This window comes from Protopterus annectens, chromosome 9.part0 (genome assembly GCF_019279795.1).
Source record: "Protopterus annectens isolate FY-2018-M chromosome 9.part0, PAN1.0, whole genome shotgun sequence".
NCBI lineage: Eukaryota > Metazoa > Chordata > Ceratodontiformes > Protopteridae > Protopterus > Protopterus annectens.
This window is the reverse complement of record NC_056743.1, coordinates 1,382,568,141-1,382,585,239: the sequence shown is the minus strand read 5'-3', so window position 1 is coordinate 1,382,585,239 and position 17,099 is coordinate 1,382,568,141.

The window sequence follows — 17,099 nt, the reverse complement described above, 5'->3', positions numbered from 1 at the left end:
GGTTATTGCTATAGACAGACATATATATAAATACCCACATATAGATATATACATCTGCAGACACCCATATATCCATATGTCGTTAGATATATATGTACAGCAATATATATATATATATATATATGTAGATGTATATATATATATATATATATATATATATATATATATATATATATATATATATATAGATATATATATATATATATATATATATATATATATATATATATATACATATATGTGTATGTATATATGTGTGTGTGTGTGTAAATATACACATATATATAGGTAGGATATAATACAGCAGTTAAGAATTACGTGTTCACAGGTCGTGCCAATGGGGGTGAGGGGCCCAATCAACAAACATGTAACATGTAGCATCAACCCCCCCCCCCCCAGCTAGCCAGGTGAAACATACAAACACACAATAAAAGTCAACAAATCACTGCTTCCCAGACTACAGGTAGGATACTACTAGTGGGAGAGACCCGCCAAGTCTAATCTTGAAACAAAGACAAGAATGTCCCTTGCGGGACAAGCCAAACATTTAATGGCTATTCGGGCTTCCAACCATTACACGGATAACCTATGCAGGGCACGCATGTTCCCGCACTACAAGGTTGGGGAAGCCTGATGACCCATGGGGCGAGACAACGTACGTGATGGATCCCGAGAAGTGGAGAGTTTGCAGTGTGTAGTGGTGTGTTTAGACCCAACCTGCACCCGGAGTAAGCAAGACTGCTGAAGAGTAAGTGCAGTCTGGGAACTACGTGTATGACATTATGGGCCTAGCTGTGCAGGTGTTGGCTGGAGCGGCTCTATGTAGACCACTCCAGGGATGTAAGCAATAGTGTGCATTGGGCAGAGCTGACGCCTAACGAGCAGCCATGCCCGGTACGAGCTCCACTGCAGTAAAGTCTAGTTTACATGGCAAAGGACAGTATAACCAGATGTGTTGTTGCAAACCCACTAAATGACACCAAAGAACACATGGTCGCAACACGCCACTGTGGGCATGTAAGCCAAACTAATTAGCATCACAAGGTATGATTGCTGTCCAGACCTCTCAATTGTCCCCAATCTTCAGGGACATCCCTGATATAGACTCCGATTGTAGGTCTGTCCCTCTTAATACCTCTTAAAACTGGTGACTGCTAAAGAAAAGGTGGTGAGTCGCCCTTAATAAATAATGATAGTAATCTAGAGTTATAGACGTTTTACGTCAGAATATCTATATTACACCACAGTCTCTTAATTTTCAAATGTTTCAAGTTAATAGTACAAATATTTAATGATTGTCCCTGATTATTTGAGGATTTGTCCCTGAGTCTGTTGAGATTTGTCTCTGATCGGTTGAAAGCTATGTTGCTGTCCTCACCCCCACCCAGAGGTGTGATTGTCCAGACCTACCCCCAAATGTAGGGTATATACACAGCTGTCGCTGTAGAAGAAATGGCCAGCTGTGGACCTTCCTGTCAGCCATCCTGCACATCCCTGGACATGTCTCTACTATCAGCCCTTCTACGTGGCCCAATAACACCACTTACATATTGACCCCTGTTGCATTCGTTGTAATGTTCACAGTCACAGGTAGGTGACACCCTCCACACAACTATATTGTCAGAATCTGGAAACCCCAACCCAGGTGTATTACAGCAGCTGTCCCAGACTACACATGTAAATAACACATGAAGGGAAAACCCAAGCACACTTGGATCACCACCTTGCGAAGTCCATCACCCCCAACACTCCAGACCCCTACACCAACGACTGACACTTACACCTCCTGTCCTGCCTCGCATACATATCCCAACACCCTGCAAACCTGCACTACCGTTCCTCCACCAATCAGTCGAACAGCCTACTATACAGTTAAAATGCCCCCCCCTCCACCTACCCACCTACACCTTCACTACCCACATCTACTCTACAACACAGGTATGGCATAACTAAACCTAACCCGAATACCTGAGTGTAGCCTAACAAGAAATGCTAAACTGGAATTCCACTTAACCTTACACTGACCTTCATGAACAGTCATACCTGACATGTACACCTGATGTAAGCATGTATAATAACGACATGTACATGAAGTAGCATGGGGGTATATGGCAGCAAGCAGGAGTATGCCTGTGTGGGTGGTGGTAAGCAATGCCCACACTGGTTAAGCAATGTGGAGGCCAACCCAGTGTAAGACGCTGTAACAGGAGGTCAGCAAGTCCGAGCCTAGCGCACAGCAGTGCATACCCGCCTACACTTCCCCCGCAATGCCTTAGGTGCACTGTAGCCCACAATTCTCATCGTGGCCAGTAACAACATAATCAGCACTCCCAGGTCCCCCCCTGCACACTATAGTCCAAGTGAGTTACCACGAAGGCATGGCAGATATACAATCAGCTGCTGTTATCACAAACATATCATCCGGCACAGTCAGTCAACAGTATAGGAAATGTATGTAAGTATGTACATTAATACCAGCCAACATGTGCACAGTGCTCAGTCACAGTATTCCGAGCAATCTATGAGTACCAATGAACAGTGCCTGTCCACGCATATTGTGAGAACAGTAGTGTCGTATAATACTGAAGAGAGGAATGGAAAATGGGCCACGGCATGGGGGCGTGTTTCATCCGCAGAGATTGGAGATGAGGCTGGTCTGGTGTGTGAGGAAACTGCTGCATCTGAAAACCCTGGTAGGATGCTACCAGTGGGAGAAACAGTGTAGTCCAGCAAAGTGTTCTCGTGACACAACAACAGGTCTGTTCCTGCTGGGACACACCAGATGTTATGGGTCACAATAATGTTCCCACCAGTATCGGAGGTGGATGAAGGGAAGGCTCGAATGTATGCAGACTAAACTGATGAAGAGCTTGCAGAAGGTTGCATTGAGACAGTAATATGGAGGAATACCGAGACGTGCACAGAGGAAAATGTGTGGAGGAGTGGTATGGCAGGGCTAGCAACTGCAGAATGGATGGATGCTGAGTACGTGAAGCTCAGGTGCCAGGGAAAGGGAGCATGGGTATGACATTAATGTAGGAATATTCAACTTACACAGAGCTGCAATAGTGTAGTGGGCAGAGCATTCGCCTATCGTGTACACATTCTTGGTTCGGGTCTCACTGCAGCACATTCCATTTCCCATGAAAAATCGGTATGACATAATCGTTTTGCTGTATAACCTACTAAATGACATTTACACTTGAACAGGAGTACAGAACTACACATAGACCACTCACTATTCATAGGACATGAGACAACACACAGATATGTATACATAGACAACTTGTAATGCTGTGTTTTATAATAATGTATGGCATTACCGGCAGCAAATAGATCTGCACTTATGTAATCAGTGAGGAATGCAAGGCCCACATAGAAAAGTAGATGCAGACAGTGCGGATATATAACATACTATGCTGTCCAGTACAGGCCCACCAATTCATACTACTGTGGCCAAAGGATTTGCCATCAATATAGGTAACAATAAACAATAACTGATGTAGGTCAGCAGCCACCAGTTGCACCCTGTAGTCAAGGCCTAGGGGGACAATTATTACTTGTGATAATGTCTATGTATCTGTCACATGTATGGACCCTGACCAACAAATGTCATGGATGTCCACGATATGACTGGGATGATAGCAGGAATGCCAGCAGTATATTATGATAGGCCAATAATGAACAACCCTAACCATATCACAGCAGGACAAAGCCAGCCATATATGTGAAGGACGGAGGCAGGAACACAGGGCCATACCCATAATATTGCAGTTACACACCCTGCACATTGCTGGTGTTACAGAATTCAATGCAACATACCTTTATGCAGGAATAACACATCAGGAACAGAACTGGAAGTAGCCATGTACTGATAGCATGCAACAGACAGATTGCCAGGGATATATATAGGACAAGCCCTGTGTGGTGCACAGACAAAAGCAAACAGACAATCCACTGGTCATCATGTGGATAGGTCCACTGTTGAGTGCTATGCAGACAGACTGCATTCCATCCTAAACTACTATGTATTCGCAAACACTGCAAGACCAGCAATATACAAAGCATATAACACCACCACTCACTCTGTCTGTAGGTCTGGAACAACCTAAGAATGTGTTGTTGTCATGTGTCTGCAAGCCCCCACTGTAGTAGGTACCGCAACCTGCCGTCTGTAACACTGCTGCCAACATACAGGAAGGATGTCCTCCATAGTGGAAAGGTGAAGGGACAATGCCCACATGAGTAAGCATTTTATAGTACTGGGTTGCCATGACGATGGTTAACAGAATCACTACACAGCAGGCTGCATGCAGTCAGCAACTGTTGCACACTGATTGGTACAGAGCCCATCACCTGATCATGTGCATCACCTACAAAAGCCATGCTGTAATCCTTTCAAACCAACTTATTGGCTCTACTGGAGAGGGAGAGTGAGAGAGAGAGAGAGAGAGAGAAAAAAAGAAAAGAAAAAAGAAGAGAAAACCAACCAAGGAAAAAAGGATATTGAAAACATATGTATACCACGGAACTTACACAATGGGGAACACAGTACTACAGGCCATAACTGGGAAGATGTCACATCTGTCCCAACACTAAAAGGTATGTAAAACACAACTGTATGTAATTTAATGTAGGATGTGATATAGATTAATAGGATGTATGTTGTAGAATGTTTGATATGTGCCATCTGTAGTTGTCCCTGTAATGATGTCCTGCAACATGTGTCATCTCCCTCCTTGCCACCCCAAGCCCACACACAGTTACAGTGTCCCTACAAATCCCATCACATGTGGCCATAGCAGAGGGACAGTTGACACTTGGTGGCAATGGCCAGGAAAGTGTGGTGTCCATGCCGACCGTATCGGGTCACAGTCAGCACAGCCAGATGTCTGGAAGGCCACCAAATTGGCAGATGTACCATGGTGCCCATGGGAGGACCACAGGTCATCCTGCCCCTGGCAGAGGTGCCACAACTGGTACAACCAGGAGCATGTTTCAGGCTGTAATGGAGACACAGTCATGTATGGAAATGCACTGCAGACAGGTTCAGAGGTTGCAGAGGTCTCCTTTTTCAGATGTAAGTGGCAACCTCCATGAACTCCCTGTTGCCTTCCGTGAATATTCTGAGGTCATGGATAGACGGTGGGGTGAGATGGTTGGCTTCCATGACTGTGGTATGTCTGTACTAGAATGTGTGGTGGGAGTGGTGCAATATCTGCATGAACGTAGGCCAGAGACACCAGCAGCTGGCAGTCAATGTGAACATGCCAGGATGCACAGCCACTCTCATAGTGGCAGTACCAGCCCCAGCACACCATAGGGACTGCTGTCCACACCACACCACAGCACGCCATGTGCACGTAGCCCTGGACAGGCCCAGGTGGGACATGGTTCCAGCGGACATATGTCATCATCAGGGGAGAGTAGCACCTCAAAATCTGTACCTGAACATGCCCATGGAACCCCTGGCAGGCACAGTCAGCATGTCTATGGCCATAGGCACTGAACTGCACATCCTGCCAGGTATGGTCTGCAGCTGTTCAACATTACCCGTGTGGAGCAGCCCCATGGCAGAACTGTGTGTATGCATACCCAAACACTATGCAACCACACCTAGGGCGTCTCTATAATGGCACACATCACCACACCTCAATCAATGAACCACACCCCTCACCCACACACATGGTGACACATGTTTGGACCACCCTCGACCTCTGGCACACCTGCAACACACCCTGTGCATGTGATGATACCTGTGCCACATCTCTGTCATCCATAACATTGATGCAGGGACAGGCAAACATGGTTCTGATGCACACAGTGACTGTAATGGGGTGCCGCAAAGTACTGCAGTTTAGAATGCAGTCAGGGGTAATGTTTACTGCATACATGTCAGGTAGTGTAGCCATGCAGCTAGGATGACAGTCACACACCCTGTGCATATGATGATACCTGTGCCATATCCCTGTCATCCATAACATCGATGCAGGGACAGGCTTACATGGTTCTGATGCACACGGTGACTGTAATGGGGTGCCTTAATGTACTGCAGTGTAGAATGTAGTCAGAGGTAATGTCTACTGCATACATGTCAGGTAGTGTAGTCATGCAGCTAGGATGACAGTCACACACCCTGTGCATATGATGTTACCTGTGCCATATCCCTGCCATCCCTAACATTGATGCAGGGACAGGCTAACATGGTTCTGATGCACACGGTGACTGTGATAAAGTGCCACAATGTACTGCAGTGTAGAATGTAAACAGGGGTAATGTGTACTGCATACATGTCAGGTAGTTTAGTCATGCAGCTAGAATGCATCCCAGCTGTTGGTAACACCAATTGATATTCCCATACTCTTATCCAGAGGATGGTCTGCAGTCATATTCCACAGGGGTATGTCAGTGTGTTGACACCATGGCCATGACATATGTGGTATACTGCTGCACACATGCTACAGGTATGTATAACAGCTATTGGCCATGCACACATGACCAGTGGCCTGCTGGTACAGGTATGATTTGCACCCTTATGTCAACCCATCCACATACACACACATCCTGACTTGACAACACTGTGTCTAGACACCAACCCGGGTATGTAGTGCTACTGAACTGTGTGGCTGTCATTGCACACACAACACCATCTGTAGGGTGAGGTGTGTACTAGGTCATGTGCAACATGCAGACCATCCACAGTCATGTACAATATGGTAATGGGAGATGTAATGTTTGTATATGGTGAATACATAATGTGTCATACCATCATATATACACTGACTGACACATAACGAGTAGACAAACATCTCAGAGACCTGGTTGTATAGTTGATAACTAACTAGTCCATATGTCCAATGTGTTACAGGTAGGATGCACACAACACATGTGTAACTGGGCCGTATCCTGTTTTCTGTTACCTGTATGGGTGATGGTGACATTGGCCACTTGAGAGTGGAATGTGGGCCATATACCAGGTGTACCATGGTGTAAAGACAGTGTACACAGCACCCACATACCCCACTGGGTATTGTACACACTAGACCCATCTAGATACTTTGACATACCCACTATCACACAGTGGCCATGACGCAAAAACAACCCATTGCATATCACAACAGTGGTAACACAGGGATATGTATGTGATGAATATGTCACAGGCATATTGGGGTGTTGCATTGCGTTGCCACACCTATGGGTGACAACAACATTATCCATACTACTCTGTGGCAATGTGTATTGTAATAGGAGTATGTGGACTCGGACCGGTGTACCATACAGATATGCACACATGCACATATACAGACGTGGCAGACCTCAATGGGATTCCTATGCCTACCGACCCATTGGTGCAACACTGTTATGCTGGTACTGCAAGGCACATGTAGCTGTTAGGGAGTGGAGTGTAACAGGCTACATGTTACATTAATGGGGTTGAGAGGCACCACACACTATACGGGTCGTACAAATAGGTATGCCCACCAGCCAAACACGTCCACCCTGCAATACACTACCAAGTGTTGGCGATCCCATAACCAGGGCCAGTGGCAACATGGGCACACAATGTTATCTGTACTACATCCCACCTGTATGATGTCAGGCTGTTATTGGTAACATATCATGCAGTACGTTCTGGTTCCCATGGGGAATGTATTATGTGGATGCCATCAACATTACCAGGCTTCAGATACACAGACACAGATATGCAGATACAGGTATACATATACATGATTATTTTTGTATATATACATGTGACTACATATACACATGCAATTATATGTATAGTACGAAACATAAGCGGTAGGTGTACACAGTATGGAACAGCCACTATGCCTACAGTTGACCCCTGAATGACTGGACACTGTATGTGCCACCCATACAAATGAGAATAGTTGCCTGTAATATACATCCACAGAGAGGCCATAGACAAAACAACACCCACAGGTTTGCTGACATGGTAACCTGTTATCGTGTACTATTACTGTTCCACATGCCATGCCATAAAGCTGTTCAGATACTGACAACTATATCAACAGAGTGATGTTACAGTGGACCAGTTACACTCATACAGTAGGTAGAAAGGTTCACAGCTGTTGCTGTCCAGGCCAAGTCATTCACATTGTACAATAGGAAAGACACACTGGGCCACAGGATACCTAAATATTGACAGTATGTACTCCAGGTGTGTAGTTCAGCAGCCTCTATCTACACACTGTACAAACACAGTAGGTGGTATGGACGTCTTATGACCACATGGGTTAAAACTGCTACATAACTTGGCAAAACTGACACCATCACGTGCACACCAACACACAGAACAGTTTGTATGGTGGGGGTAGTAGTCCTGCAGTATCCAGATCCATGACAGTAATGTGTATATAGGTGAAGTATATGGTACTATACATCCAGATACTTTAAGGCAGCTCAGCCCTGATATCCCCACATTTTGTAGCAGCCTAGGTCTTTTCTGGTGCCCCCCCTGGACTAAATTATACAGGGCCATATACCACTGTTACATACACTGAGCCCTGCAGTGCATGAGGGCACACATGTATTGTGTAGGTGGCACCCACACATATATGGCCCCAGCCCCACCATATGTGTGGGCGTTACAACGGCAATGGACTGATGGCAGACATAGCAGTGTGTTATACTACCAGCCCACTATGGATCAACCACCATCAACATGACATATGTGCACAGCTTGGCATGTAGGTGATGGACAGAGGCTGGAATACAGGCACATATGTGGACAACTATTGCCATACCTTATGCAAGGTGCAGGTGTTACAGGATAGTCCATAACATACCCTTAATCAGGGAATTGCTGGCATGGACTGCCATGGATGTAGCCATGTACTGGTAACATGCAACACACACAGTGCCAGTGTATTATCTGACACAAGACCTGTGTGGTGGACTGACAAGATGTAATAGGCACAGCTCTGGCTGGCATGAGGGTAGGCCCACAGTTGTGTGCTATGCAGATGGACTGCATTCCATAGGGTGTCCGGCCCATGTTGTGTACACCCACACCCTGTAACACCAGTACTGTACAATGCATAACACAACTCCACTCACAGTTTGTCTGTACATCCTGCTCTTCCAATGAATATGTGGCTGCCCAGAGTGTGCCACTTCTCCTGTATGGGGTATTGCTACATGCTGTTGGTAGCACTGCTGCCCACACAAAGGGAAAGATGCCCATCACACAGGAGATGTAATGGGACCACGCACACATGATGTGGGGATCAATAGTAGTTGGTTGCCATGACAGTGTTAAATGGGTGTAGTATACATGTGTATTCATATATCTGGCTATCTTGATATGTAAATTTACATAAATTCCCACCATAGTTCCTGGACATAAAGTGTAAGCCACCCTAGCCCGTATGTTCCCACTGTCATAGTTGCAGGTAATGTCAGGTATCTCTAGCAGGTATACTAGTAGGCTATTGCTACTGCCATTGGGGTTGTCTTCACAGACATGGTGTGTGTGACAAGTCACATCTGCTCATAAGATGTGTGCTATTGGTTACTGAACAACATCCAAAGGAAATCAGTGTACACTACTGCTGCTAGCATGTAATGCCACTGTGGACTGCAGCAGAGGTATTGGCCAATATATGTGAGGGTCTGACACAGTCTGTACATTCCAGAGGTGTACACATATGCCCTTAGTGCTACACATGTAAACCATGCCTCACAATATGGATGTGGATGGCCATGTAGATGGGTATAACACATGACGACAGGTATATAATGTCCACCATAGGTCATACATTCACACACCCCTGCCTAGCCTGTAACGGTATGACCACTGGTACAGGGGTACCATGACCATATACTACACAATAGGTATTGACATACATCCACACTGCATCCCACTGCCCTGTCTGACCTACATGACTGTTAGGGGAGGCCCAGCAGTGGGACATCTAACTAGTATCTGAGCATGACATCCCACTGGGTAGCTACGCTCAGCTGCTAGGCATGTCACAGTTCACTGTGCAGGCTGCAGGCAGACTGGCTCAACACTGGCCTACACCTCCCAAAGGGGAATGCACATGTACCTGCATATACAGCAGGCTCCACAGGCATGTCACAGCACAGGCTAGGATACACCTGTGTGACAGTGCATATCCACAACCACTGTGAACACAGCCACGGCCACACATGGTTAGCTGGCATGGTATGACAGTATAAGAACTATGTGTTTGACACCATCCTCATATGTGCCACTCACAGACTTCTCTACATATACTGGCCTGCTACACAGTTTGGTCTGGTGGATGTCTGTGGTATGGGACACGTGTATTTATGGCCCTACAAACATGTACGCCACTACAGTACCATATAGTGGGGCAGCATGCAACATCTGCAAGTAGGGGAACTAGAACAATGTCATCTACCACAGTCTGTACACAGGCTAAGGTATATATCAACACTACACACACTGTCAACATTTACCATAGGTACACAGAACTCAGTACTGTACGAACATCCTCAGAATGTGCAGGTAATGTAATGTAATGTAATCCCTGTGTAGCTACACTCAGCTGCTAGGCATGTCACAATGCACTGTGCAGGCTGCAGGCAGACTGGCTCAACACTGGCCTACACCTCCCAAAGGAAAATGCACATGTACCTGCATATACAGCAGGTTCCACAGGCATGTCACAGCACAGGCTAGGATACACCTGTGTGACAGTGCATATCCACAACCACTGTGCACACAACCACGACCACACATGGTTAGCTGGCATGGTATGACAGTATATGGACTATGTGTTTGACACCATCCTCATATGTGCCACTCACAGACTTCCCTACATGTACTGGCCTGCTACACAGTTTGGTCTGGTGGGTGTCTTGTGGTATGGGACATGTGTATTTATGGCCCTACAAATATGTACGCCACTACAGTACCATATAGTGGGGCAGCATGTAACATCTGCAAGTAGGGGAACTAGAACAATGTAATCTACCACAGTCTGTACACAGGCTAAGGTACATATCAACACTACACACACTGTCAACATTCACCATAGGTACACAGACCTCAGTACTGTATGACCATCCTCAGAATGTGCAGGTAATGTAATGTAATGTAACCCCTACTGTACATAACATGTGTAGCAGTCAGATATATCCGTGGCTTGTTCTCAGATATGATGTCAAAAAGTATGGTGTACAGCACATATGCACCACTTCATGCACGACATATGTGCAAAGGTTGACAGAGGTGTGGCTGGGAGCACATACACAGGACCAATATTGACATGCTGTTGTGATGACCACATACATTTACTGTTGTTACAGGGTTGTTGCAACATATGTCCTTTGAGGGATATGACATCTGTGACTACCATAGCTTTCTCCATCTACTGACTGCAATCCTCACACTACCTTCAGCAGTCGACATCTAGATGCTCCATGGGTGGCACATGCAGCCACAGACACAACACTGCCCACGCTGCAGATGACCCTTCAGAGGGTGATTCCCCATCAACATGGAACTGACATGGCAGGTATTGAGACATGTACACCAGCCATATCAACACAAACACTGTGAAAGCAATATTACTCCAAATGTGGTATAGCGGCACCTACAGGCTGTAGTCAAGTCAGGCAAATCCACCTCCCATTTGATGCACTGTTTCCACAGTGTATGTTGTTAGAGGTACACTGTAATCCATCTGGGATGCTGTTTGGCACACACCAGATCTAGTTCCTGCTCACAGTGGGTGACAAGGGCAAACACCACTATGATGTTCCTAGATATTGGAGTGTGTTTCCATACAATTGGTGATGGGGATGTTACCACAGCTGTTTCACATGCAATCAGCTAGAGGAGGGCTGCAATTCGTGCAGAGGCCATCAGCTGATCATGAACATTACCTACATTACACATGCTGCTGTCTAAGCAAGGCAGGTGTAGGTCTCCATGTCCACCTGAGAGGGGTGGGAGACACAGTCAGAGGCTAATATGTGGCAGGGAGGGGTGGGAGGGTAAAACTGAAGCATGTTTGTGTCACACACCTAGAAGCACAGTGTATCAAACCCCTGACGACTATGTAGTGCTAGCACAGTCAGCTGCAATTATTGGATGAACCACATGGGTTACCTGTTGTGGAGCACTCAGAACATATATGTGATGGGGAGTGACATCTGCAAAAGGGATACAGTAACTGTACAGTAGGGGACATACACATGCCTGTCGGCATGAACAGGTGCCAGCATCAACACAGTTGCACTCTCACAAGGACACACACACATTGACACATGTGGCAGGGCCCGGTGTACAACTCATCGATTGTGGGATTGCCACATCACATCACATCATTGTGCAGGTATCCCATGCACCACACAGGTCATATAGGGGCTGTATGGGCAAAGGGTATGGGAAGGTGTCTGATAGCATGCTGCAGTATGCCCATGGGGGTTATAGGGAGTGTGGATGTGAACATCTGCAGCATGCAACAGACACACAAACACACAGGGTGCCACTACTGACATGTATGTGTGCATGTCTGCACAGGTGTGTGGTGTTCGACTGTGCCAGATGGCTGTCCATGGCTAGGCGATGGGTGTACCTTGGCATCAGGCCACATGATGGTCTGCATTGTGGCTCAGGGATGTAGTGTCTGCATTTGCCCACACAGGCTGATATTGTATCCCCCATCCAGTCACCTGGGTGACTACTGTGTGTAGGCATTGCTGTGCATCACTTGCCATGTGTGTGTTCCTTTGTCCATGACATGGACTGCGTTGGGATGTGCACATCTCCCACATACATGTACAATGACATGTGTAACTGTACCTGGGGTGTCCAGCCCATGTTGTGAACACAGATTATCATCAGATGGTGTCAGTCTTGCCCACTTGTGGTGGGGGTTGGTAATGACCAGCAGCTTTACCCTGCCCCTACATGGTGTGCATGCTATCAGCATTCTTTGGTGTTAGTGGCATCTGTCCATTCGGGCATTTTGTCAGGCATAGTATGTCCATTGTGAGTCACATGTGATGGCACCACAGGTGGTGCAGTTGTCCATTGGAGAACATGGGGGAGGTGCACTGTCTCCACATATGTGCATATTGGACAGATGGACTGAGTGTCATGTCCTCTGTGGCCCACCGCTGTCACTCCATAGTTACTATCGGTGGCCAATGTGCAGTGTACTACTCAAATATTGGCTGTTACCTAGGCATGTGTGTGTGTGTATGACACATGAGGTGAGAGTGTGCACTAAGTAATACTGGGGTTGCTAACTGTGATTGCCTGGCCTTAATGTCACATGTCTTGGTATGGCTCTGCACCCTGGCCTCTCAGCCATATCACATGTGTTATTCCTGTACAGTGGACATTGTGATATATAGTATGACCACCATATAGGAAAATGCAAAACCCACTCCACATTGGCCACACAGTCACAACTACCTGTACACAGGTTACACACACACTCTCACCTGTCATGTTTGGGAGTAGAACCCCTACCTAACTAGTGTATGACACTACAGCACTACACAGTTATAGTAAGTGCAATGGATATTACTGAGGTAGCCCTTGCCCATAAGTGTATTTCACACTGACTGACATCAGCAGGATTGCCAAAGTAGGGCTTTGAAATGACTGCATGACACTAGCCTAAAATGCATTGCTCCCTACACAGACAGTGACACACACAATACATCCGGAACTGCCATGTGTGGGGATGGAATCCAACCGCACGTTTAATTCACGCTACAGCACTATGCAGTTACAGCATGTACTATGGAGATTACTGGGCTGCAGCCCTCCCAGGTGAGAATTTCTAGGTTGGTGACATCACCAGTCTTACCAAAGGTGGGTATGTGAAATGTACAGAGAATGAGTTACCTAACTGCATGCTGTCTACACAGTCGGACAGGCATGCATACACTCACAGCAGGTCGGGGTCTAGAACTCCTAACTAACTCCTTATTCACACTATGGCCATATGATGTGATGGGACATGCTACAGAGATTGCTCAGTTACGATTGTCCCAGAGGTGTATTTCAAGTTGCGTGACATCAGCAGCCTTGCCAAAGGAGGGTATTCGACTTGTAAGAGGTGTGAGTGGCCTAAAAAGCATTGCTCTCTACACAGTCAGTGACAGACAGACATGCACACACAGACTCACACACACAGTTGCCACATCTGGGGTTCGACCTCCTGCCTGACTAGATTATCACTACAGCAGTACACATTTACAGCATTCGCTACAGAGATTACTGGGCTACAGCTCTCCCAGGGGAGTATTTCTAGGTGGTTGGCATCAGCAGCCTTGACAAAGGTGGGTATGTGAAATGTACGGGGTGTGAGTTACCTAAAAGCATTGCCCTCTACACAGTCGGACATACACACATGCACACACAGTTGGCAGGTCGGGGCTAGAACTCCCAATTAACTCCTTACTCATACTATGGCTATATGATGTTATGGGACATGCAATGGAGATTACTTGGCTACCATTGTCCCAGAGGTGTATTTCACATTGCGTGACATTAGCAGCCTTGCCAAAGGAGGGTATTCGACTTGCAGGGGTGTGAGTGGCCTAAAAAGCATTGCTGTCTACACAGTCAGTGACAGACAGACACACACAGACTTACACATGCACAGTTGTCAAATCTGGGGTTTGACCTCCTACCTAACTACATTATCACACTATAGCAGTACCCAGTTACAGCATGCGCTATGGAAATTACTGGGCTGCAGTTCTCCCAGAGGAGTATTTCTAGGTGGGTGACATCAGCAGCCTTGCCAAAGGTGGGTATGTGAAATGGATTGTGTATTTCAAGTTGCATGACATCAGCAGCCTTGCCAAAGGAGGGTATTTGACTTGTAAGGGGTGTGAGTGGCTTAAAAAGCATCACTCTCTACACAGTCAGTGATAGACAGACACGCACACACATGAGCAGTTGCCACATCTAAGGTTCAACGTCCTACCTAACTACATTATCACACTGCAGCAGTACACAGTTACAGCATGCGCTACGGAGATTACTGGGCTACAGCTCTCCCAGGGGAGTATTTCTAGGTGGGTGACATCAGCTGTCTTGCCAAAGGTGGGTATGTGAATTGTACAGTGTGTGAGTTACCTAAAAGCATTGCTCTCTACACAGTCAGACATGCACACATACACACACAGTCGGCATCTATAACTCCCAACTAACTCCTTACTCACACTATGGCTATATGATGTTACGGGGCGTACTATGGAGATTACTTGGCTATGATTGTCCCAGAGTTGTATTTCAAGTTGTGTGACATCAGCAGTCTTGCAAAAGGAGGGTATTCGACTTATAAGAGGTGTGAGTGGCCTAAAAAGCATTGCTCTTGATACAGTCAGTGACAGACAGACACACACATGCACAACCACCACATCTGAGGTTTGACCTCTTACCTAACTAGATTATCACACTACAGCAGTACACAGATACAGCATGTGCTACAGAGATTACTGGGCTACAGCTCTCCCAGGGGAGTATTTCTAGGTGGATGACATCAGCAGCCTTGCCAAAGTTGGGTATGTGAAATGTAAGGGGTGTGAGTAACCTAAAAGCATTGCTCTCTACACAGTCAGTGAGAGATTGACACACACACGAACAATGACATACACTCTCAGTTGCCATGGCTGGAGTGACAACTCCTATCTAGCTACTCTATCACACTACAGCAGGACGCAGTTATGTGATGCGCCACAGCGATTACTGGCCAACAAGTCTCCCAAAGGTGTATTACACATTGGATAACCTCAGCAGGCTTGTCAGGGTACCATTATTGGGTGGTCTGTGTGTGCATGGCCCATACACCATTCATGTAGGGGTGACATGCCACATGCAGCCACACATGGGGCCATATGTCACAGGTGCATGTCTAGGGCAAGTAGCTGACTATGTCCTTGTACAGCCATGTTGCACAGCTGGGACATGGACCACATAGTCTATGGTGCTGACAGGTACTGATCGCTAGTAACTGCAGTGTGTGACATCAGCAACTGATGTGTTTGGGGCCCTTTGGCTGCGTGCTTGGTGGGTCAGGCTTGGATGGCTCCTTGTCATGGTTACCCTCTTCCACACATCTATATCCATCTACCTTTGGTGTATTATGGTGTGTTGTCCTTACATATATGTCTGCATTCCTATCCACTGTGTGTGCAAGACATGAGTGGTCCATACTCACATGTGTCTGCAGTAACTATTGCAACCGCTGGATATGTCTGGTCCACTGGTGTTTGCTTACATGTTCTTCATGTGTTTAAGTGTGTGAGCATGCCCAGTATGACCTTTCAGGATGTTGATGACTGACATTGCCTTCATTACTCTAAGTGTGTGAGCATGCCTAGTAAAGCCGTCTGTTATGTGTGTGTAGCATGTCCGGTGGTTTGTACTGCACAGCTGACCTTTGTGTTGTACACCAACAGGTAGCATACTGTGTCTGCAGGGTATCCACTGATCATTTGGCATTGACTGTTGCAACATGTCTGCATAGCAGGGGGTACACCTGACTATTTATATGTTTCTACAGAGGAGTGGGGGGGGCGCACCTGACTGTTACTGTATTTCTGTGTGAGGTGGAGGGGGCACACCTGACAGTTGTACACATTTGACAGGATTGTACTGGTATGTCCTGCAGTCCGATTCTGTCAGTGGTCTTACCCATCATGCTGGCTATGCCATGCCGGTGTACTTCCATTTCTATCTTTTGATTGCATACACATTGGTTTCAGACTTCCTACCTGTCACAACTGACATTCCACTACCTGGCCTGCTGTGGTCTGTCTGTGTAGGCCTGGGTGGGGGTCAGCCATACCCCTCATTCAGAGGCCATAGTATGGCATTTGTTTGTGTTTGTCTACACCTGTTCTGCTGGCTGTGACTGTTGTTGGGTATGTGACCCCCCCCTCCTAACTGGCATGTGTGAGTCACTTATCCTGTAGGTGTCCCAGTATTGCAGGTGATGCTGCAGAGCTGCCTGTGTTGGATGCACGTAGTACACTGCCTACGCATGGTTAGCCAAAGGTAGTGTAATGTTTGACATCCCTTTTACTGTATGTGAGAGACAGAGAGAGGTACT